This window comes from Tympanuchus pallidicinctus, unplaced genomic scaffold (assembly GCF_026119805.1).
Source record: "Tympanuchus pallidicinctus isolate F22 unplaced genomic scaffold, pur_lepc_1.0 scaffold7, whole genome shotgun sequence".
NCBI lineage: Eukaryota > Metazoa > Chordata > Aves > Galliformes > Phasianidae > Tympanuchus > Tympanuchus pallidicinctus.
The window spans coordinates 28,999,041-29,021,762 of NW_026294791.1; the positions used below are offsets into that span (position 1 = coordinate 28,999,041).

Genomic DNA, 22,722 nt, shown 5'->3' on the forward strand with positions numbered 1-22,722 from the left:
TGCTCTCACAGTAAGCACCCCTCAGGTATTGGAAAAGAGCAATAATCTCCCGTCAGCCTCCTTTTCTGGGAGACTGAACAGCCTCAGGTCCTTCAGTAAATATAGGAAAGAAATCACAGAAAGTGATCCTGAGAGACTGTGCCAGAAAACTCCTTGGTCACTGCCTTGATAATCATCAAACACTGTAAGCCTGATGTCAGTTCATCTAATACTCAACCTCTTCATTCCAGTAAGTGCACATTTTCTCAATCACAGTGCCAAGTAACATCAAGTCAACGATTCCCACCATTCAGCCAAAAAGAGAAGCAGTGTTTTTTCAACAAAACCTACCTTCTGTGAAACCCTACTGACAGGCACCAACTATATTTTTAGCCTCTAATTCTTTGTTGATGGAGTCATAAGTTACTGTCCTATGACTTCTACCAGGCATGACAGCAAGCAAACAGTCCAGCAGCTTTCTGGGTCACCCTTTTACTATTTTTAAATATTAAAAGCACGCTGGCAAACCCCCAAACCATTAATAATCCTCCAGTTTTCTTCAGGTTTAGTTAAAAGTTAACACCAACAGCTCTGAGGAATTTGAGAAGGCAGCTTGTGAAATTAAAAGCTGCTAACTTCAACTTTGAATTGTTTCAATTTATCCCACTTTTTTGCCTACATTTTGAGTTGGTATTAGCAGAAGAACTTCATGAAGAGCAAAAAAGTGGATTTTATACACTTATACACTTGTGCTTAATTTTTTGCTTTGACATTGAAGCAACTGTAATTTCACTAAGAAGGACTACAAATAGACTATATATAGGAAGTAGCAGGACATGGTTCTAACTGTAAACTTTAATATTAAGTATATTAATACAATGAGTATTAATATTTATTATACTTAATGTTTTTCCCAGCATCTAGGAAAATGCACAGGGCTAAAGAACTTTGTAGGGCTAAAGATTAAGCACATGAAATTTTTAAAAATAATCTTTTTTATGCACCGGTCTACAAATCGAATTCCTAAATATGGATCTTAATAAGTGGACTGTAAGGGGCTATGAAATATATACTATGTGTAGCACACCAGGCATTATTATGCTACAGACTCTAGAAATGATGCTGCAGATTCTTCGGTGCCATCTATTGGCATTTCAGCCATCACAATCACAGGGACAATCTCCTGCCTATGACCCATTATTACGAGACCAACCCACTGTTCCCCATTATTCAATTTCACCATTGCCTGGTCCTATTTAACACACTTAGAAACTGTCCGAGCACACACAGTTACCAAATCTCATTGTATTTTAGAACCAGTCTTGGATTTCAGAGTTAGATGATTGCATAAGAATCAAAACTTTCATAAACAGAAAAGACAAAATTATAAAGATCACCTACCCCAAGAACATCTGTGTTGCTCTGAAAAAAACAGTTCTACAAAAACACCCTCCCTTATCCAGCTAAGAGAAAACGAAAAAAAGCAGTCACAGTTTTTACAAACAATTTTAATATCTGTATCTCTCACTCATTTCTTGAACAGTTAAAATTGATAAATCATGGGACATAAATGCAACTGCTCCCTCTCCAAGTCACAGTCCTCCATCTTTCCAGGTTATCTTCAAGGCACCTGCAGCAGAAAACTACAGAGAATGTTTATTTCTGCTCATTTTCTTGTATTTCCTTAGCAGAGGCTGCCATTTCTAATTTTAGTCAGGCCAAACATGCTTACAATCAGTAGCCACTAGGATCTAAACATTTCAACAGGGCCAAGTTTTGGAGTCCTGCATTTTGGTCACAACAACCCCAGGCAACCCTACAGGCTTGAGGAGGAGTGGCTGGAAAGCTGCCTGGTGGAATGGGACCTTGGTGTACTGATGGGCAGTGGGCTGAATATGAGCCAGCAGTGTGCCCAGGTGGCCAAGAAGGCCAATGGCATCCTGGCTTGTATCAAGAATGGAGTGGTGAGCGGGACTAGAGAAGTAATCCTGCTCTTGTATTTGGCACAGGTGAGGCCTCACCTTGAGTGCTGTGTTCAGTTTTGGGCACCTCAGTATAGAAAGGAGGTGCTGGAGCAGGTCCCAAGAAGGGCAACAAGGCTGGGTAAGGGCTTGGAGAATATGGCCTATGAGGAGAGACTGAAGGAACTGGGGCTGTTCGGTCTGAGGAAAGGGAGGCTGAGGAGAGACCTTACTGTTGTCTTCCAATATCTGAAAGGTGAGTGCAGTGAGAGTTCTTCTCACTGGTAGCAGGTGACAGGACGAGGGGAAATGGCCTTAAGTTGTGCCAAGGTAAGTTTAGGTTGGATATCAGGAAAAAAAATCTTTATAAAAAGAGTTGTTAAGCACTGGAATGGGCTGCCCAGGGAAGTGTTTGAGTCACCATGGATGGATATGTTTAACAACCATCTGGATGTGGTCCTTAGGCCATGATTTATCGGAGAGTTAGAGTTAGGGTGGTGTGGTCAGGTTGCAGTTGGACTTGATGATCTTTAAGGTCTTTTCCAACCTGAAGAATTCCATGATTTTATGATTCTGTGAACTTGCACTGGAACTATAATACACACTTAATTGACAGAACATCTCTTGTATTACTGAAAGTCACAAACACTTCCACAGTGCTGGATGTTACAATAAGAATAACTGCAAGAAAGTTACTCACCTCTTTAAGGAAGTAATTTTGGATTTATGTCATGTGTTCATTTAGCCAAAGTGATTATCAGCACAAAATATTCTTTCCTATAAACCAGCTAAGCATTCATTCATTGACCTCCAAATATGCATGCCTGCAGACCTTGAGAGTGATATGAAAATATTTTCACTTTAAAGAGAATGTGAAAACATGATATCCATTTGAAAAGCAATGCACAGCCAACACTTTTTACATAAACTTCTCTAATTTGTTTTTCTACATTCTGTGCCATTAGTAAAAAAATTGCACATGATCAAGTTCTTAACAGATGTTGCACTGAATCTATGTTCATAAACTCACAAATCCTTACTTGCTCTAGGGAAGCAAAGACTCTCATGTGACTGCTTTGCCAGCAAGCAGAAAATGAATCCATAAATTAATCTTAACCCCAGATGCATACATTCTGCATCAAAACCAACACTGTTGTACACAGTTTATGTTGAGGCATGGTCTTTGGAAAGCACTCAGTGACTGGCTGATCTGAAATATCTCAACTTTGTGGATGCCTCTACAGAATCAGCTTGAAAGACGTTAAAGATCTCTAAGAAAGAGCAAGCCAATGAGGAATCTGTTTGTGTGTGTATTGCCTTGACTGAGCACATCCCTCTGAGAAAGGGCTTCAGTTTCCAGTGCTGCCTTGTGACATTTTAGAGATTAAGACATGTTGATGCTGTGTCGTTTTTTGTTTCATGAGCTCTCTTGTGGGTTTTATACATCCACTCTCATGCACATCTTCTTACATAAATACCAAACAAATGAACAGGGAAACTGTTAATAAGGAAATAATGAGTGGCCATAGACAAAGCTGCCTGTGCAATTAGCTTTCTCAACATCTGCTTTCATACACATACCATGTATTGAAATCAGAAACTGGAAAAGTCAAGAGCTTTAGCACATACAAAGTTTAGGGTTTCTTAGGGACAAAAGACTAAATATTAGATGGAAGCATAAGAAAAAAGAAACAGGGATAGTAAGTATCTCAGAGGCCAGATGTATGGTACATGACAAATTGCTTAGCTGAGATGGAGTTGATCTTGCAAATAAAACGAAAATGAAAGGTTTAAAATTAAGTTTAAAAATAAAAATCCATAAAAATAAACACTCAAATACTGGTAGAAGAAATATAGATTATCTGTTCCATCACTGCTTCTTAACCTGTGGTCCACCAGTGGTCCCCAGGACATCAACAGTCTCAAAAAAACTACACAGGACAACAAACTCCCAAGCACATTCCCAAACTTGTAAGCAAACTAACAAGTGCAGTGGAGGTAAGCAGAAGAACAAACAGAATTCTTTATGTTAATCTTCAGCCATTAGTTAGTGCAGAAATGCTGCATGAAACGCATTGATGTTTGTTTACTCTTTTTTCCTGAAATAGCTAGGTACTTCTTTTTAGAAGGCTCAACATCTCTTTCTACTGCACAAGGGTGGAATTGAGGTAGATTTATGGTGATGTAGATAGATCCTCCAAAAGTAAATGAATATTTTTCCTCAGTTAGAAATAGAAGGTGATGACATAGATGGAGCAAAGATGTAGTAAATTTATAGCAATGAAGAGGTTCACAGTACTTCTGAAAAGAATTGTATAGTTTGAGATATCATAGCAGAAATGAAATTACATTTCAAAATACAGTCGTGTGTACTTGGGGATACTGAATGTATTAATCTGAAACAAGATGTTCATAAATTGATAGTGTGATCCAATGAAAAAAGAAAAACACAAACCCAAGCTTTGGCATGCTAGAAGCTTTCCATTAGAACCATGCAAGTATCAGTACCATTGTACCGATACTGTGAGAACTCGAGTGTAGTTTTTATCATCTAAACTCATAAAAAGTATCAAAATGAAAGGAAGCATGTAAGAAAAATTGTAAAAGAAGTCAACATACCAATGTTATCAGCATTATTTTTGTCCTAGAATCAAAATATAACATCACACCAGACACTCTGAAGAACAATTAAAACCCCAGCTGATACTAAAACTTTTACATTGGTAAAGTTACTAGGGAGCCAGCCAGCTGGTCCCACTTTGATATGAATGGGACTGGGCATTCATAGGACTTCTTAAGCTCTAGAGATAATCTCTGGCATAATTTTTTAAAAGTTCATGTTCCAATTTGTAACATATATTTGAATCTGAAAACTTGGACTAGGACTGGTAGTTAAGGCATGCAAACAAATCAAAACTCTAGACTCCAAGAATTTCAGCAGAAGAAGAATTTCTAAAGCATAGTTTTTGGCCAGTGTATCTGAGAGACCAGAAGGAGGAATCCTCTGTTCACTAATGTATCAGTATCAGGATACCTTGTTCAGATAGGAGAGTTTTCTTTGCACAGACACTGTGACATTTAAAGAAAGAAAGAAGAAAATACCAAACAGTTACTGTTTTTCCCATCATCTCTCCTTTGCTAGGTCTTGCCAGTTAGAATATTTCAGGTATTTACAACTTTAATGCAAGAAGCACGAACAATACTCAGTACACGTTTATCTGGTTAAACAAAACAAGCACAGAGCAAAACAGAATCCCCCTTTATGAAACTTTATTCTCAAAGACTTTTCTGTAGATAAAAATATGCCAGGAATTACCTGCAATTAAACACCCTGGCATAAGCAATGGCCTGACATAGGACTTAAGCATATTTCTAGGATTAGATATTAAGTATGAATAATTACAACCATACAACTGTCCTCTTTATTATCCAGATATCTCCCTTATGCAACACAAATCTAAATAAATTCGAAAAGTGTGACTCATACCCATCCACTGTGCACTAAACCCAATGGTATGCAACCCCATTGTTCAAACTTCAGTAATTCCATTCAGAGCTACCTTTTGTTCCTCTGCTTTGTCAGTCAACCCACTTTAATACCCACAGAGGCTGTTAAATCTATAAAGCTTCTGAATTTTTGCATTGCTCATCTTGTTTCAAAAGCTTATTATACAACATAGCAGTTCTTTTCATGGTACACACTGATTAAGAGTGGATCCACTGCTGCTTTGTCCAAGTGGGAGCATCACTGTGCTCCTATCAAAGGCCATGCCCAAATTAACAATTCACTGTCCCAGCTGCTACCTAGGCAGTCAGCCTCTGCGTGTCATGTACTTGTTCAACTCAGGTTGCTTAAGGAAGATTTCATATTAGTGGTATTATCTTCTCAATGTTCTCAAGTGACATAAACATCTTTTTGATAAGGACAAAAACTGATAAGGCTTAAAAACTGATCCAGCGCTTTTGAAACAAGTTGCCTTTTTTGTTAAAATAAAAGTTTATTTTGCAAAGCAGTTCCCAGGACAGGCTAAAGGCCAATGTCTGCAATTCTAGATTTCTGCATACTGCATACTATTCTCATCCCTGGACCTTTAGCAAGATTTTTAGCTCTTTCATGCCCCAGGTTCCTTGTCACTTTGCTGAGGATCATAAAAACAACTTGAAATTTTAATTAGCATTTTCATGCTATCTCATAAACCAAACTCACAGTCTTCTACCTCAATGAAAATGCCACTGAAGCATTTCAAGAATTAGTTTCCAGATGTCCTATTCCCCTGTACAGTCCCTGTGGTACAAAAGAGGTCGAAACTATTGAGTTTGTTCATCCCTGAGATGAGGAGTCTAATGGGAATTGTTTGCAGACACCTCAACAGAATGTGCAGGAGGAATGTGAGGGCATTGAGCCAGACCTGGAAGTGTAAAGTAAAACAGAAAGAGGCAATGGACACAAGCTGAAAGATGGGAAATTCTAGTTACACGCAAACAAAATGCTGCAGGTTTAGAGTGTGTGGAAGCCCCATTAGTGGAGATAATCAGCCCTAGGCTGGATAAGGCCTTGAGTAATGGGATGCAGCTGGAATTGGAGACGCTTCAAGCAGCAGGTTAGACCTAGATGGCCTCCAAAGTTCCCTTTCAGTCTAAATTATTCTATGAATCAATGAAAATGATTCCCTCATACTTAAATGAATATTCCAGTAACCAAAAGAGCAGAAAAAGGTAGCTTGTGCCAATACATCCTTCCTCTCTTGTTCCCTTTTCCCTCCCTCTTCCTTGTATTTTTGCCAAATCCCAAACTCATAACTTTCTCTAGAAACACCCTGAGGGTAACTTCAACATTTTTTCTTTAACTATGATAATCCTTTACCTTTTACATAGCATAGTTCACTTTCTCATTTCATTTCATCGGGTGGTACTCTAAATATAAAGTTAAGGAGAATCCAGAATTTTTTTTTTGCAAACAGCTGTAGGCCCAAAGATGCTCTGATGATACCCGAATACACTACAAAATGCTTTTGTTTGAGCCACTGTGTGTTTTTATCCGTATTTATGCTCATTTCTGTTAAGAAGTCCAACTCACACACATTATTGTTACATGCATCATAACTGTTCATTGACAGTAGAGACATTTTAATTACCTTTTGAACCTGGTTAAACAATAACACAAATAATTATCGCGACTCACTTCCTTAAATGTAAGAGAAGACAGATTTGTTTATTTGATTTTCTAACAGTTTCACTACTTTCAAACGATGCATTTACATTAAATTACATTTCATACTCTTTTTCAAGAACTTTTATCTATTATATAACTTGTTTTATTTAGAGATCTCAAAACAGTTTACCCACAAAGATAAAAGCAAAAAAATGAACAAAAATCAAAGAGCTTACCAGTGGCACAATCTACAGTTCACTGTTAAAACAGAACCTCGAACATCCAATTCCCTGCTGCTCAGCCCACAACTCTGACACAAATATGCAACTTAACAGTCAGGAAATACTTCTGGATGCTCTTGTCAACCATAGAATCATAGAATGACCTGGGTTGAAAAGGACCTCAGTGATCATCCAGTTCCAACCCCCTGCTATGTGCAGGGTCGCCAACCACCAGACCAGGCTGCCCAGAGCCACATCCAGCCTGGCCTTGACTGCCTCCAGGGATGGGGCATCCACGACCTCCTTGGGCAACCTGTTCCAGTGCCTCACCACCCTCTGAGTGAAAAACTTCCTCCTAATATCTAACCTAAAGCTCCCCTGTCTGAGACCATTCTCCCTTATCCTATCACCATCCACCCTCGCAAACAGCCATTCCCCTCCTCTTCATACACTCCCTTCAAGTACTGGAAGGCCACAATGAGGTCTCTCTGGAGCCTTCTCTTCTCCAAGCTAAGCAAGTCCAGTTCCCTCAACCTTTCCTCATAGGAGAGGTGCTCCAGCCCTCTGATCATCTTAGAGCCCTCCTCTGGACTCATTCCACTAGCTCTGCATCTTTCTTGTACTGGGGGCCTTAGGCCTGGACGCAGTACTGCAGATGTAGAAGGGGAGTTGAATATGAGCAAGTTCTCTCAATTTGCAAGGGGTCACGCAGCTTTTCAAATTGCACTCTCAGAAAATGTTATTCCTAGAGCAGAGCAGCTTTGCTCATGGGCATGCTCCTCAAAAATGTTTTACCATCCGTTCTTGTTTGCAGGTAGAATGTTTCCCACAGCTATCCCTGAGGAAGCATCCTTTCACAGCATGTCTATGCCACTCCAGTTGCTAAGGTCAACATTTGTTTTTTACAGTTCTAAAATGCACTACATGCTGAAAAATACAAAACATCTAGAAATACTGTAAACTAGTAGATAGTTCTCACCTATACAAACGGGAAAGAAACTCAGTGGAATTCAAATGATTGTGATAATCATCACCAGCAGCGAATGAAGACATTACCTGCACTGCTATTTTCAAAGCAGCGACACCAGTAATAGGGAAGAAAAAGAACTCAGAGTATTCCTAAAAGTTCACTAAATCTTTTTAATTCCAAAGCAAGATAAATTTCTCATGCATATTTACATCATGAGCCCTGCATACAGGACAGGCACAGCTCTGCTTTCCATGGTCGTCAATGTGCCTAGCAAATTTTTTTCTCCCCATTTGTGCCAGGTCATTGAAACGAGACAAAAAACATTGTAGGCAAACATCAGGGAATTTAACAGGGAGATTTCCTCTTCCCAGTTCCTGTGCTTCTTTGTTCTTGAAAGCTCAGTCTGCAGTCAGAGCTACTTTGCCTAAGGTTAGAGGATATTTGAATATTTTAGTTTTGTTTTATAGGAAGACGGGCTCTCAAGTCAGTGACACAATTTTACTACTTAAAAAAATATATATATATCACTTTTAATTACTCCAGAGCTCTATTTAATGTCCCAGTAGTTCCCAATTATAAAGCTGGCCCACTGATAAAGCAGATCAAGCTGAAACACACTGATGCTACATTACATCCACTCTAGAGGAATGAACCAACCTGTCCTACGTTTAGTGAAAAAGAATGAAGGAAAGAATGTAGAGAAGGAATGAAAGGAGAGAGGAAAAAAAGGAGGGGAGGCTGTGAATAGAACTGGCCTTCTTGAGCACCAAGATGTTTCCGCCATCTTTCTCCATTTGGCCACTTTTCCTGGAAGTCCCAGATGAATGGTCATGGTGCACACTTGAGGAAGACTGTTAAGCAAAACAGACCTGGCTGGCCTGAAAGGGTCAAACAGGGAACACGCGGCCCCTCCTGAAAGGGAAGGACTGCCATGTGGAACATGCAGCCCCTCCTGAAAGGGAAGGACTGCCATGTGAAACTGGCAAGCATAAGCTACAGCTTCTTCGTTCCGTGACCAAGAGCAGAACGTGTTCTGTGGAGAGAACACCTTTTGATCACTGTACTGACCATAATCCACAAAGAGCTAATTAAGTAATGATGTATTGCTGTCAGCTGCATGAATGTTATCTGATTTAAGTATTGTATACTCCTGTAGCTAAAAGATATAAAAACCCTGTAACAACAATAAACTTTGCTTCTTGCGCCACCAGAGCCTAAGCCCGTCTGTCCCAGGCGTCTTGAGCTGGTCTCCGTCATCTGGTGCCGAAACCCGGGATACTCGGACTCCAATGACAAAGGCGTCGCTTCCTCCCACGAGCCGCGGTTGGTAAGTTGAAATAGGGAGGTAAGGACTAGGGAATTGGACAGATTGTTAAATAAAATGGGACAAGCTGCAAGTACTGAACGAGGCATTTTTTCTGCAATGCTGAAATCATTATTAGTTGCCCGAGGAGTAAAAGTGACTCGGGGTCAGATTAGTCGTTTTTTAGATTTTATAGAGGAAGTATGCCCCTGGTTTCCCAGGGATGGAACTATTAATATTGAAACTTGGAACAAAGTAGGTGAAAGACTCCAGGGCTATTATGCTGTGCATGGTCCTGAGAAGGTACCTATTGATACCTTTACTCTTTGGACTCTAATAAAAGAATGTCTCAGAGGAGACACAGGAGATGAGAAGTGGCAGTGGACCACTCGCTCAACAGAAAAGTTATATCCTGCCTTGCCGCGATCAAAATCTCTTGATCATATCCCTTCGTCCATGCCATCGGCACCCCCATCCTCCCCTCCCCAATATGAGCAACCTTTGATTTGTAAATTAGCAAACGACTTGCCGCCTTGTAAACCTCCTGGCACTAACATGACAAAGGATATTTTACCCCCTGATGACTGGGGAGAATTAGAAAAAGAGGCTGCTGAATATCACCATAAGGACTTAGCGGCTGTATTCCCAGCGTTACAGGTTGCTAATGCTGCTGTGCAGACACAACAGATAGTCGATCAGGCTCGATCACATCCCCTTGCTGTTTTGCCTGCCTTTCGAGCAGGGCGAATGCCTCCCCCACCTGGAGTAGATGCTTTGCTTATGCAAAAATCTCCTATGCAATTGGCTTTGAAAGAAGCTAGGAAAGCTGAGGAAACAATAGATGAATTTTCTGGGCAACTTTTTTCGTCTCAAGTTTTCCCTGTCATACAGCATCAACTTGCAAACGGTGGCATTCTGAATGATTATGAGCCTATTCCTTTTAAACAACTGAAAGAGCTTAAAGCTGCTAATATTCTTCCCCCTTCTGACTGGAAAAGCTTGGCAAAGGCTGTGTTAAGTGAAGGTGAAAATTTGCTTTGGACTTCCGAATATGCGGAACGGTTCTTCTTGTGCCCCTTTATTACCAGTTCCTCATATTGGAGTGAACCCCTGAGGATTAATGCCTAATGATTTATGGCAGATGGATATCACACATGTACCTTCTTTTGGAAAATCTTCTTATGTCCATATAACAATTGACACTTTCTCTCACTTTGCAGTAGCCCTCAGCCTTGTCTGGTGAAAAACTCTCTCATGTATGCAACCATCTTTTGCATTGTTTTAGCGTTATGGGAACAATGAAATCATTAAAAACCGATAACGGGCCAGCTTATGTAAGTAACGGTTTTGCAACCTTTTGTCGACATTTTAAAATTTACCATAAAACTGGAATTCCATAATCCAGAAGGCCAAGGCATAGTAGAAAAATTTAATCATTTATTGAAAACTCAACTAAAGAAAATAAAAAGAGGGACATGAGGAAATAAAGATACTCCATCCTCTATGTTATCACATGCATTATTTTTTTTAAAATTTTTTGACACTGGATGATAATGGAAAATTGGCTGCGAATAGATATTGGAGTAATAAAACAAGAGATAAACCAATACAATATTGGAGAAATCCAATGGACGGTAAAATTTATAGTCCTGATCCTGTACTAATTTGGGGCAGAGGATATGCTTGTATCTTCCCTACAGATGAAACCTCACCATGGTGGATACAGGAGAGATATGTCCGACATGCCAAAAACAAAGATGGAAAACTGCGGAGGAAGATGCAGAGACTGACACTAACCCAGACGTGGGAAAGAAAGATGCAAGTGAGAATACGACTCGTGGCCCTAATCCTTAGTACCTTTTGGATCCTACATCATGGCTGTAAAGCAGAAACATATTGGGCATTTGTACCCAATCCTCCTATCATTCATCCAGTAACATGGGATGAACCCGTGGACATTCCGGTTTACAACAATCAAACAATGTTTATGGGGCAATATTCAGATGGACACATAATAGAGTTCTCTGCGCGTTTTAATTATTCTGGAAAGGTTGATGGTATGCCTATATGTTTTCAGATGAATCAAACACAATCCCTGTGTGAGAAAGTGGTAGTGCAAAATGATTGGGATACCAATGTTTCAACAGGAATTCATTGGGCTCTGAATTTTCTCTATATAGATTTAGCTAATGGGACAAGAGGTTCTGGAATGCCTCCCTTAAATTTTCCTTTATGTCAAAGCACAATCACTCCAAAAACAGAATTTGCACCTTTATGGAGAGCATGTCGAGCTAACGAAACGGTGTGCATTAATTCCATTATCTGAGATTGGAATATGATAGGAAATCAAGGGCAACCAATTAATTTGGTCTCAGGAATTTGGACAAAAAACAATCATACGTTCTATTCTAATTTATGGAAAGCAGTCGCAGCTATGGAAAAAATCAAAGCAAAACGATTAAACTTGACTTGGATTCAAATAAATAATAAATGGGCAATGACTGCAGAGAGTTATACAACTGAATTTTATATGCGAGCTTGTGTTCCAGAACCTTATGCCTTTTTAAGCGGACCACTAAATATTGTGAATAGCATAGTGAGTTGTACCGATTGTATAATCTCTAATTGTCTTAATAGTAGCAGTAGTTCCTTCTTGTTAGTAAAGCAACCCGATTATGTCTATCTTCCTGTAAATTTGACACATTATTGGTATGCTGATAAGGGAATGGAAATTCTCCAAGAAACTTCTTTGCAATTAATAGAGAGATCTAAGCGAATGGTCGGATTAATAATAGCCGGAATAGCTGCGCTCATTGCTGCCATAGCAGTAACTACAGTAGCTTCTATTTCTTTAACAACTAGTATTCAGACAGCAGCTTATGTTAATGAATTATCAATTAATGTATCTAAAGCATTACAAAATCAAGCTACATGGGATGAAAAGATTGAACTGCGTCTCAATTCCTTAAAGGATACAGTAGACATCCTGGGAAGATAGTTACAAATTATAGCTACTCGTGAATCTCTCTTATGTCATGCAGAATACCGAGCTATCTGTGTGACTCCTGTTGAATACAATAATACTAAATTCTCTTGGAACAAAATACAAGATCATCTTCAAGGCATATGGAATAATGCGAACACGTCATTAGATCTTAGGGAATTGAGACAGCACATTCACGATATGATACAATCACACTATATAGATCTTTCAGTAGCAACTCAAACTACTACATTTATAAGCGCTCTAAAATCTGCATTTCCGTCCTTCAAATCATTTAGAAAAGGAATTTATGGGTTGACAGTCATTGCAATAATAATAATCATAGGAATTCTTGCTTGTCCATGCTTGATGAAAATGATAACAAATAGATTCCAAAATTTGAGTATAAATCTTAAAAAATTGGAGATGGAAAACACAAAAAATAAACCACCACCACCTCTGGTCTAATAAAATAAAAAAGGGTGGAATGAGGAAGACTGTTAAGCAAAACAGACCTGGCTGGCCTGAAAGGGTCAAACAGGGAACACGCGGCCCCTCCTGAAAGGGAAGGACTGCCATGTGGAACATGCAGCCCCTCCTGAAAGGGAAGGACTGCCACGTGAAACTGGCAAGCATAAGCTACAGCTTCTTCGTTCCGTGACCAAGAGCAGAACGTGTTCTGTGGAGAGAACACCTTTTGATCACTGTACTGACCATAATCCACAAAGAGCTAATTAAGTAATGATGTATTGCTGTCAGCTGCATGAATGTTATCTGATTTAAGTATTGTATACTCCTGTAGCTAAAAGATATAAAAACCCTGTAACAACAATAAACTTTGCTTCTTGCGCCACCAGAGCCTAAGCCCGTCTGTCCCAGGCGTCTTGAGCTGGTCTCCGTCACACACTCACAGCAGCTGTCCAGAAAAAACGCAGCAACCCTGGTTTGTACAGGAAACATCCATCCTAATCAGAAATCCCCAAAGAGGAGAACTTGAGACATACCACAGCAGAAAGCAGATCTTTCAATTACATATGACAGCCTCTAGCTCTCCCCACTTAGAGTGGGTCTGCATCTACCTCCCAAGCCACAAAAGTGGAAGGGTTAACGTTGAAAAACCTCACATAGACAACATGCTATGAATATTAACATAGATGCCAAACTGTCAGCTGATAGGGCAGAACCAGTGCAAGCGACCTCTCCACGGTGCTGCTGGTCCCCAGGCATAGCTTCCTGAGACAAGTTTAACACAACAGTGGAAGCATTCTTTTAACAACTTGCCTGCCTACCTCTCGGGAGGGACCTCCTCTCACTGCCTTCATACATTTAACTAAACTAGTTGCTCCTTCAAAGTCCTCAACATTTATTTTCTACTGCATTTCTCAAATTCACACTCGCAGTGGTGCAGCAGCTAGGCAGAGTAGGCAGTAAAGCTGTTCTCACACACGAAGCACCTGTTGCTCACCAGCTGAACTGATCAAAGTGGGAATAAAAAATTTCCATCCTTTTCTGCCCTGTGCACATCTGAAAAAATTCTGCAAGCTTTTTTCTTTCTACAAACTTCTTTCTTCTTGAACACTGATTAGCTCAATATGTAAGAAACAGAGGACTAAACTCTGCTATGAGGGAGAGACAAAGCCTTTCACCTGCTTGCAGGAAAGTAACTCAGACACTGGGCCCATCTCTGAGGAGCTCAGGAAAAGTAACACATATGGGGCTACAAGAGGTTTTCTACTTGTAGGCAGACTTTAGGGTCTTACCCAAGCTTGTATTTTAATTTATTATTTTTCACATCTAGTGGTTATCTTCCGTCTGTGCAGAAGTGTGTGATGGGGGAAGCTCTCCGGGAAGGCAGCATGTTCCCATTCCCCAAGCTCCTTAGCATGGGCAAGTCTGTGGAAATTCTACAAAGGCGTTAGAGCTCTGCAAAACTAGTCTACATAGGTTTGAAAGAAACTTGTGCAGTTTGAAGAGAGGAGACAAGCATATCAGACCTAACAGAAGCTGACCATTTCACTTCATTTGAGAAACTTCTGCCTTTATGGGCTCAAAGATAGAACGACAATCAGTCATCAAAATCTAGAATTTAATTTCTGTATTAAAAAGAAGAACACTATCTTATAGAAAGCTGCACTTAAACCACTGAGAGGAAGGCAGAGGGAACTCTGGCTGCTGTCACTCCAGTCTTCCTCATATTGTTATTAGAAAAATCCTGGAAGAAAACTGCAACTCCAGTGTGGTGTTTGAAAGCCAGCATTCCTTTATTCTCACAATATGTACTGGGTGACTTAGAGTTCAGGTTCTACATTTAAACAGTTAAGACAGACATACGAAATACACTGGCATACATATTCATTCACTGTTTTCTAAGAAATCATCAATATATGCTAGTGTCCCTCTGGGAACGTGCAGCTGGGGACTATGATGGTCTACGACCACCTATTTCTGCTCCTTTATTTCATCTTCTTCTTCATCATGGTGCCAACTGTTCAACCCCCAGCTGTTCTTCCCCAGTTTGGAAAATTTCCATTGCTTGTATTGTGACTTCAGCGCCTCTGCAAAGCAGGATCATTCAGGAAAACAAGACTGTTACCATACCAAGGGAAAGCTAAACTGGAAAGTTTTAGAACTTAGCACACATAAATTCCTTCTAATATAATTGGTCCTTACACAAATATTTTGATCCCTACTGCTAAACCAGCCTGCATCAATATGAAAAAGTATTAACAGGAGGGAATGCTGCTGTCAAAACAGGGAAATAGATCAGCCTCCAATCCTATTAGAGTCTGTTTCTTTTAGGAGCCAGCACTAAAACAAGGAAAGTCTCACCGCTTTTCCCCAACAATCCCCACACTCAGAGATGAACTTAACCAATTAAACAAGTAAGAAATGTCTTCCTGACCCCCACAAAGGGATGAAATTTGAAGCAGAAGAATATACCATTCCTTGTTTTTTCCTAGCTAATTGCAAAGTGAGCTCAGCAACTGTTTCTTGCCATGCAGAAAACAGTACATTGGCAGCTACTATGCCTGTGTATTAGTGTGATGCATGAAGATCTATTGTTTTCCATGTCAGTCTGCTTGTGTACATAAATATCAATGAAATGAAGCCCAAACAGGAACTGAACTCTCTCTGGGAACATGCCTTCATGGCATACCCAGGGAAACAGGCAATTAAATATTTAACAACTGTGCAAAAACTTCTGAAAAACAAACCCCACTGTCTTCTTTTGTGGCTATCTTTTGCATAAACTCATGCAGGGAAACTAAATAAGGCTGTTTGTTTATGCTGTTCATGCAAGGGTTATGGTTGTTTTTGTTTTAAACTAGCTTGGTCTAAATAATAAGAACAAGCCAAACAGTTCTTGTCATTGAAGAATTTGCAATGGAAATTTGTCTTTGAATACCCAGGAAATTCTATGGTACAATTTACACTCCTTTAGCAAGTATTTGGGAAACATACCAAACAACAGCATATTGTATTACATATAGTTGAAGAAACCTAATCTATAACAACAGGCAGTATGTACTGGGGAAAACCATATTTGTTCTGCTGTACAAACAGACATTAAAATGTCATTTTAAAGACAGGTTATTTTTTTGTAATTTGCATTGGATATTAGTTGGCACCCCAAAATGACCAGATTTTACACACTCTGCAGACCAGCTAAGCCAAAGTCCCCCACTCTGCTGGCAAATCTGTGCTTCAAATAGAGGTACAACTGTGGCACACATGGACACACCTGACCTAGTTTTAGGCAGTTGCTTGTGCTAACATTACCCAGGTCTGTCCAGTACACTAGGTCTCTTTTCAAATATGAATTTGCTGTATTATATTCATAGGTTATGATACTTTAGAAGAAATACCGCTTCCTATACATCAAACAGAAAAGGGAAAGAAAAAAAAAAAGAGCTTTCTAGCAATTCAAAGCTATTTATCAAAAGGGGAAATGGTTTTTGTGGTGGTTGTTTATTTCTGAAAGGATTATCAAAATGATTAAGTGTCAAGGCAACAGCTGTACAGAACGGCGACTTGCTGGATGCAAGGCCCTCCCAGAATACCTGGGAGAAGCCACTCCTCAAAAATCTTCTTCAACTCTTGCTGTGACTGAAAATTTTCTACAACAGCAGAGTGCCATCTGCATAACAGGATCCTGTTGCAGTATCCATCTGATAGGACAGAGAAAAGGATAACTTCACCAATCTTATATTTTAAAATTCATGCAAGTGGGAATGGTGTTCACACCATGGCTGAAATGAAGGGTACAAGTGAGTGGAGGGGCTGGCTGCTTCCTCACTGAAGTGACTAACACACACCTATAGACAGTTACAAAGCTGGTCATTGCCTTACATCTCCCTCCTGCCCAAAGCCATCTGCTCCTTCTGGAGCTGAGGTTTCACCTAATCATACAAGACAGCTGTCAAAGGAAAGCATATGAACCACAAAAACCTGAGTGAGGCTTTGCCGTTTTTTCTGTTCTCATTTATTGCTTGAAAGTTCAGAGTAATGCTTATAAAAAAAAATTAATCAATTTTACAAGTGGATGAAAATGCCCAGAACAAGGTATTTATAATGCTTTGAAAAGAAAGCCAAGATGATGAGAAAGAGAAGCAGAGAATGGAGCAGCCAAGCAGTTATAAGGGGCAATTCTGTGACCTTTTCTATCACTTCTGCAGAGTTAAGATTAATGTTCAGATTTCTTAAAGAAAAAGGAGACGGGATTGAAGGAAAAACATGGAGAAGATACAAAATAAAATTCAGGAAGAACAAAGGAAGGACAGGGGGTCCCTGCAAAACAAGAAAAAGAAAAAGCGGAGAAGAGTTTTATTTACAAGGATCTGGTTAAACAAACTTCTCTTGCAGGTATATAGCAGGAGATGCCAGCTTAGCAGCTGCCTGTAAATATTGCTTGCTGGGCAGAACAAAAAGTGATAGAATTTACAGGATACAAAGATCTAGTTGAGCAAAACAACAAACTTTAAACCCAGATTACAAAGTGTATATAAACAAAGGAAATGAAGGGGAGAGGGCGGGGTGACTGATAGGCAAATTGAGAAGAACATGAACCCCAAGTACCTCAGCAATAGGGAAAAGGGGAAGGGCTCACTAATGTTCAGGACATAGGGACAAAACTGGGGCTGTGTCCTCCAGAACTTTGACAGGCTCACTGGACTCTTTTTATTCAAGCAAAGAAAGCTGAAGTTTCTCCACTGCCTTTTTTGGCAGAAAGATGACTGACAAAGCTTACAGGAGCAGAAATTTTCCCAGCAGGATCTATCCAAGCAGCAGTAAGGATTACACCTGTCCCATATTTGACTACAGTTCATGTCTAGCAGGAGAGCAAAACAGCAAAGATCCTTAGGCAAAAAAAGACAAGTGAATCAAGAGGGAAAAAGAAAAGAGTTCAGAAAATATCACAGACTGGGGAGAGCACTCAAGTCACCCGAGGTGAGTCACCTGCTGAGACTTCACACATACCAGGACCGGCAGGCAGCACTGCCTGGGGACACAGTCGTGAGATGGGTCAACCAGTCCAAAGACAAAGCAGAGTCCATCTGGAAGGTTTAATGATTTTTCCAGCCAACTGCTTCAAGGCTCTCAGTCCAAACTTACCTGAAAACTGAAGCATAAAGGCTCTTCAGAATTTAACAGCTGATTCTGTCTCAAGTGTGTAGGCTGACAAAGCAATTTCTACTAGCTGAGCTACTTTGAGTTGCAAATAAAAAATGCAGGGTTCTCAAAATTTCATTGTAGAAGGAATCCTGTCAGCTTTGTGGGATAAAGCATTTGTAGTTGTATATAAAAATAATGCAGCGGTGCCACAATGTTGATTTCTCTGGTTTACTCTTTGAAAAGCAAAGAAACATTGCCCTCTATTTAGGACAATAGGAAGAGTACACCTCCTCTCTTTCTTCCAGCATTATACCACAAGCATTTTACATACTTGGTCACACCCTAGTCATTCAGTGAAATGGAAACATTTGTCTATTTTATTTAAACTTACTTTCTGATTAAGAAATCTGTCAAAAAACATGTCATGCACCCTGCTGTCCATATGAAAGGTGAAAGGGTGTATTTACATCAGTGGCATGAGAAGGAAGGCTGTGGAGCCATATGTTCATTTACTGTTTTTTGGTTTTTTTAAAATATTCTTGTTCCCTTTCACCAGAAAAGCGCTGGGGGAGTAAAAGAATTTTGTTTAACTGGGTTAATGTAAGATTGTATTGATGTATCTCATTGGGTCAGTGTGGTGTTGTGTGTAGATGCTTGGTGAACATCCTTGATCTTATAGCACAACATATAGCAAGAATTACAAAACTATTTTATACAGCCTAAATGTAGTTATCTATTTTGATCTGTATTTCCATGCAATCTTCTTCCTTCAGAATGCTTTTAATGAGCTACTGGTCAGAATATGCTGAGGTTTTACAGCTCAGCTGGACTGTGCCATACATCTCATGAATATAAGCCTTATTTATGAGCACTAAAAGCATGAAGTGACAATGCTCAGTTTTCTGTTGAGGATGGATGAGACCAGGCTCTTCTTGGTAGTGTGTAACAAATATGACAATGGCCTAAAACCTGTACGTAGGAAGTTCCATACTAACATGTGAAAGAACTTCATGGTAAGGGTGACAGAGCACTGGAACAGGTTGCCCAGATTGATTATGGGGTCTCCTTCTATGGAAATACTCAAGTCTCGTCTGGACACCGAACCTGTGCGACCTACTGTAGGGTACTTACTTTAGCAGGGGGTTTGGACTCGATCTCTTGACATCCCTTCCAAACCCTGTGATTCTGTGATTCTGTGAAATAAGAGAAGTGGAGCCTTTCCCATTCCTGCCCTTGAGAAATTTGCTTCAGCATTAGAAGGAGATAAACTCTGTTTATATTCCTGGAAAGATTATGAGATTATTAAGATGATGTCTGGACAGTGCTTTGAACATTTAGAAATGCTGCATTATGCTAAGCATTGGAATGAATAATGTTCCCTTCCTTTTTAATACCCTCATTTCCAAATACATACAGGCAGCCAAAACACAGAGTTGAGTATGCCAGAAATTCTGGTGTAAATCCCTGGCATCACACCAGTGTGTTCTTTCATGTGAAATTAAAACCTCCTATTTGAGTATTAGTTGAAACAAAAGATGGGCACTTGAATAGTCAAAGGGAAAACAAAAAGGGAAGAGAGGTGAATGGAACAAATTGGACTGAGCTAACCTGTCTGTTCAACTCTAACCAAAGGGCAGCTGAAGAAAAACACTTTTTTTGCTCAGCTGCTATTGATGTTAGTCATAAAATATCACATGAGACTTGCCAGGAGGTCCTGACCAGTTGCACACTCATTTAGATGCCCATAATTCAACTCATGCAATTTGCTACATAATGTCTTCCTCTTAAAAGTCCAGTGTTAAGGGTTCAGTCTTGACTCAATATAGCTCTTTTGGTGGGACGTTGGAGAAATCCATGTTTTCTGCACCCCATATACATAAACCCAGATATTATAATTAATAATTTAACTTAAACCCTAATTTAATAATAATTAAAATGAGTTTTGCTAAGCTTAAGTCTGTTTTTTTATGGCGAAGCAGCTTAGAATTTCACACTAAAAGCTATTATAAGACATTATGTCCATATTCACTTAAAATTTAATAGCACTTAAAAAGAGAGAATATCCACTCAATAACAACATTATTTCTTAAACAGCAATATTAAAACAGAATACATATTCCCACAAGTCCCAGGAAAGCACTAAAGGGCAGCTCAGTTTGTCAGAATGGGAAGAACCACAAAGCCTCAGAAGCCCTGGAGAGCAAACCAGACAAAAGCAGGAAAGGCACAATGATTGAGATGTGCTGCATGGGTACAGGAGACCTGCTGGTGCCACAAAGGACACAGGACCCGAGCACAGTTCACCTGGCCCCGGTCTGCTCTTATAACATTGAATCTGCTTGAATACCTCAAGGACTTTTCTTCCTTTTCTATGAAGGTTGTGCAAGACAAAGAAATTCCAATTGCTGCTGCCCGTGCTTGGGAAGGGGAATCTTCTGGGCAAACGGTGGATGGTGTTGGCAGGCCTTCACCAAAGCTGTGATGGATTGCTGTGCTTGTCTGCGACACCAGCTGGGTTCTCAGAATGAGAATGACATGTCCTAGCCACATCTTGGTATCCTTCTGCCAGCTCAGCTTCTTGTGACTAAAGGTAGAAAAGATGTGAATGCAGCCAGGACAAAGAGCAGTGTGGCTGTGTGCTGGGGAGGGCGTGAGAAGGTTATTTTCCACGTTTGAAGAAAATAATCCAAGGGGATTTAAAATTTTTCATTACTTTTCTTCTCTTCACAAAGTCCATAATAAAAACAAACCATATTAAGCATAAATGAGCCTACCAGAACTCATGAATAACTTGCATTCTTCCACTGGAGCTTGGCCAGTTACCCTTGGAAAGAATTCCTGTTTACTTTGCAGTGAATGTGAGAGACGCACGATCTTCCAGAGGCTGTTACGACAGTAAAAACACAGCCAGAGGCAGTCACAGATCACAGAGAAAGTTAATTTGTTAATTTCAAGGACAAAGATTAAAATAATACATATTCTTTAAAAAGTTATTTTCTTTATCTCATAGAAGATGAGTTTACATGAAAGCTGCTCTGCAGATACTTCAGCCATTAGCTTGTTTTTCAAAGCCAATTAGATTTACAAAGAAAACTAGTTCCTCTACCAAAAGCGGTGTTCTCTGTTGGACTGAGATGACTGTCTCATTGCACCTACATCTTTCTGCCAAAAAGCCTCAGTCAGGCTGCACAGGGAATTCAGATGCCAAAGTCCTTGCTCAAGGCATTCCCAAAATCTGCAAAATTTGGAGGATGATCAGACGTGCTTCCCGTTCCTGCTGTTTAGCAGTTCAGTCCTAGAATTACTGCTACATAAGTTACATCCTGAACTGGTAGGCCCCCTAATGCTAGAAATTACAGAAAACACATATTTTCAGTACCCATGAGCCTGCATTTTGAGGCTTGATTAAGGAAACTAGCTTATGTGAGAGGAAAGTAAGTGTGATATACAGCCCTTACAGTGCACATATTTGTATTTTTATTACTTCCTGATGGCTTTGTATACCATATTTGTATTCCCCCTTTCTTAGTAAAGCTGAATGTAAACCAAGACTCAAAGAGAAATGCACTCTCATTTTCATTTGCACTTTTACCTTTTCGTGCAACTTGTCTTTTCCCACAAACTAACCAAGGGCTTATGATCCGCAGATGTTTGCTGTCTCAAATCAGTCACATGCACACCAGCTGTCACAACTTTTCTGTCTGATATTTTTTCCTATGTCTACCTCATTTCTTTAAAGCATGTTCTCCAGTCCTTGTTGTTTTGCTTTATACTCAAGGCCAGGAACATGTCTAAGGCCTTTCCTGAACCAGAATCCAAAAACTGGTGACCTGATAACCCCCTAACAGTAGTAAAAACAGCAGAAAAATACCGCTTCAAAGAGACACGTGAGTGTGTCCAGCCTCATCAGAAAACAGAGATACCAAGAGTCATATGTAAAAGGTTGCTGACCCAAAATTGCAGACCCAAGGGACCCAAATTGTTTAAACAAGGTTCAAATAAACATCCAGACCTTCTGATGATTATCCAGACCTCTCTGAGAATCCACAAGTGTTGAGGTTCACTCTCCAGCACTCCCTTGAGTACATCCTGGAAGCAGCTTGAAGAGAGCAGCGATAAGGCATAGCCTTCCCAAAGCCAAATACAAAAGGACATTCAAGAAGTTAACTTTTAAAGCAGAGTAAATAAACATCTCTAAAGACTAGAAGTCTGGTAACTTTAGCTTTGGAAATGAATATCAAATTAAGGCCTCTTTAATTCTGAGTATGACTAATCACCCAGAAGATTGTTTGACTAATCCACATTACATTCATGTTTTAGGTAATTCAGATTACTGCTTAAGTGTTCTTGCAAAAGTGAGTCATAAATCTCATTAATATTAATTGGCCAAAGGAAGGGTGGCCTTTCATTTCACTCATTTTTCTCCATTTCTCCTATCTTAGCCCTGAAGACTGTTCAAATTTAATGTGTTAAAGCTCAAATTAACATTTTCAGGCTATAATGGGCAAAATGCTGTAGTTCTTTGTAAAGTTAAAAAGAA

The 22,722-nt window shown here is 39.7% G+C and overlaps 2 long non-coding RNA genes across 2 annotated transcripts; one reads left to right on the forward strand and one right to left on the reverse strand.

Annotated features, from left to right (window-relative positions):
* The first annotated feature begins 9,529 nt into the window (after window positions 1–9,529).
* On the forward strand, window positions 9,530–11,104 carry LOC128072188 (uncharacterized). The gene is made up of 2 exons (XR_008202154.1): window positions 9,530–9,610; window positions 10,807–11,104. It is a non-coding gene; the product is annotated as an uncharacterized LOC128072188 (long non-coding RNA).
* A 3,712-nt stretch (window positions 11,105–14,816) lies between these two features.
* Window positions 14,817–22,326, reverse strand: LOC128072191 (uncharacterized). Its single transcript, XR_008202161.1, has 3 exons — window positions 19,314–22,326; window positions 18,048–18,189; window positions 14,817–15,124 (listed from the first exon to the last, which is right to left on the reverse strand). It is a non-coding gene; the product is annotated as an uncharacterized LOC128072191 (long non-coding RNA).
* Between the last annotated feature and the right edge of the window lie 396 nt (window positions 22,327–22,722).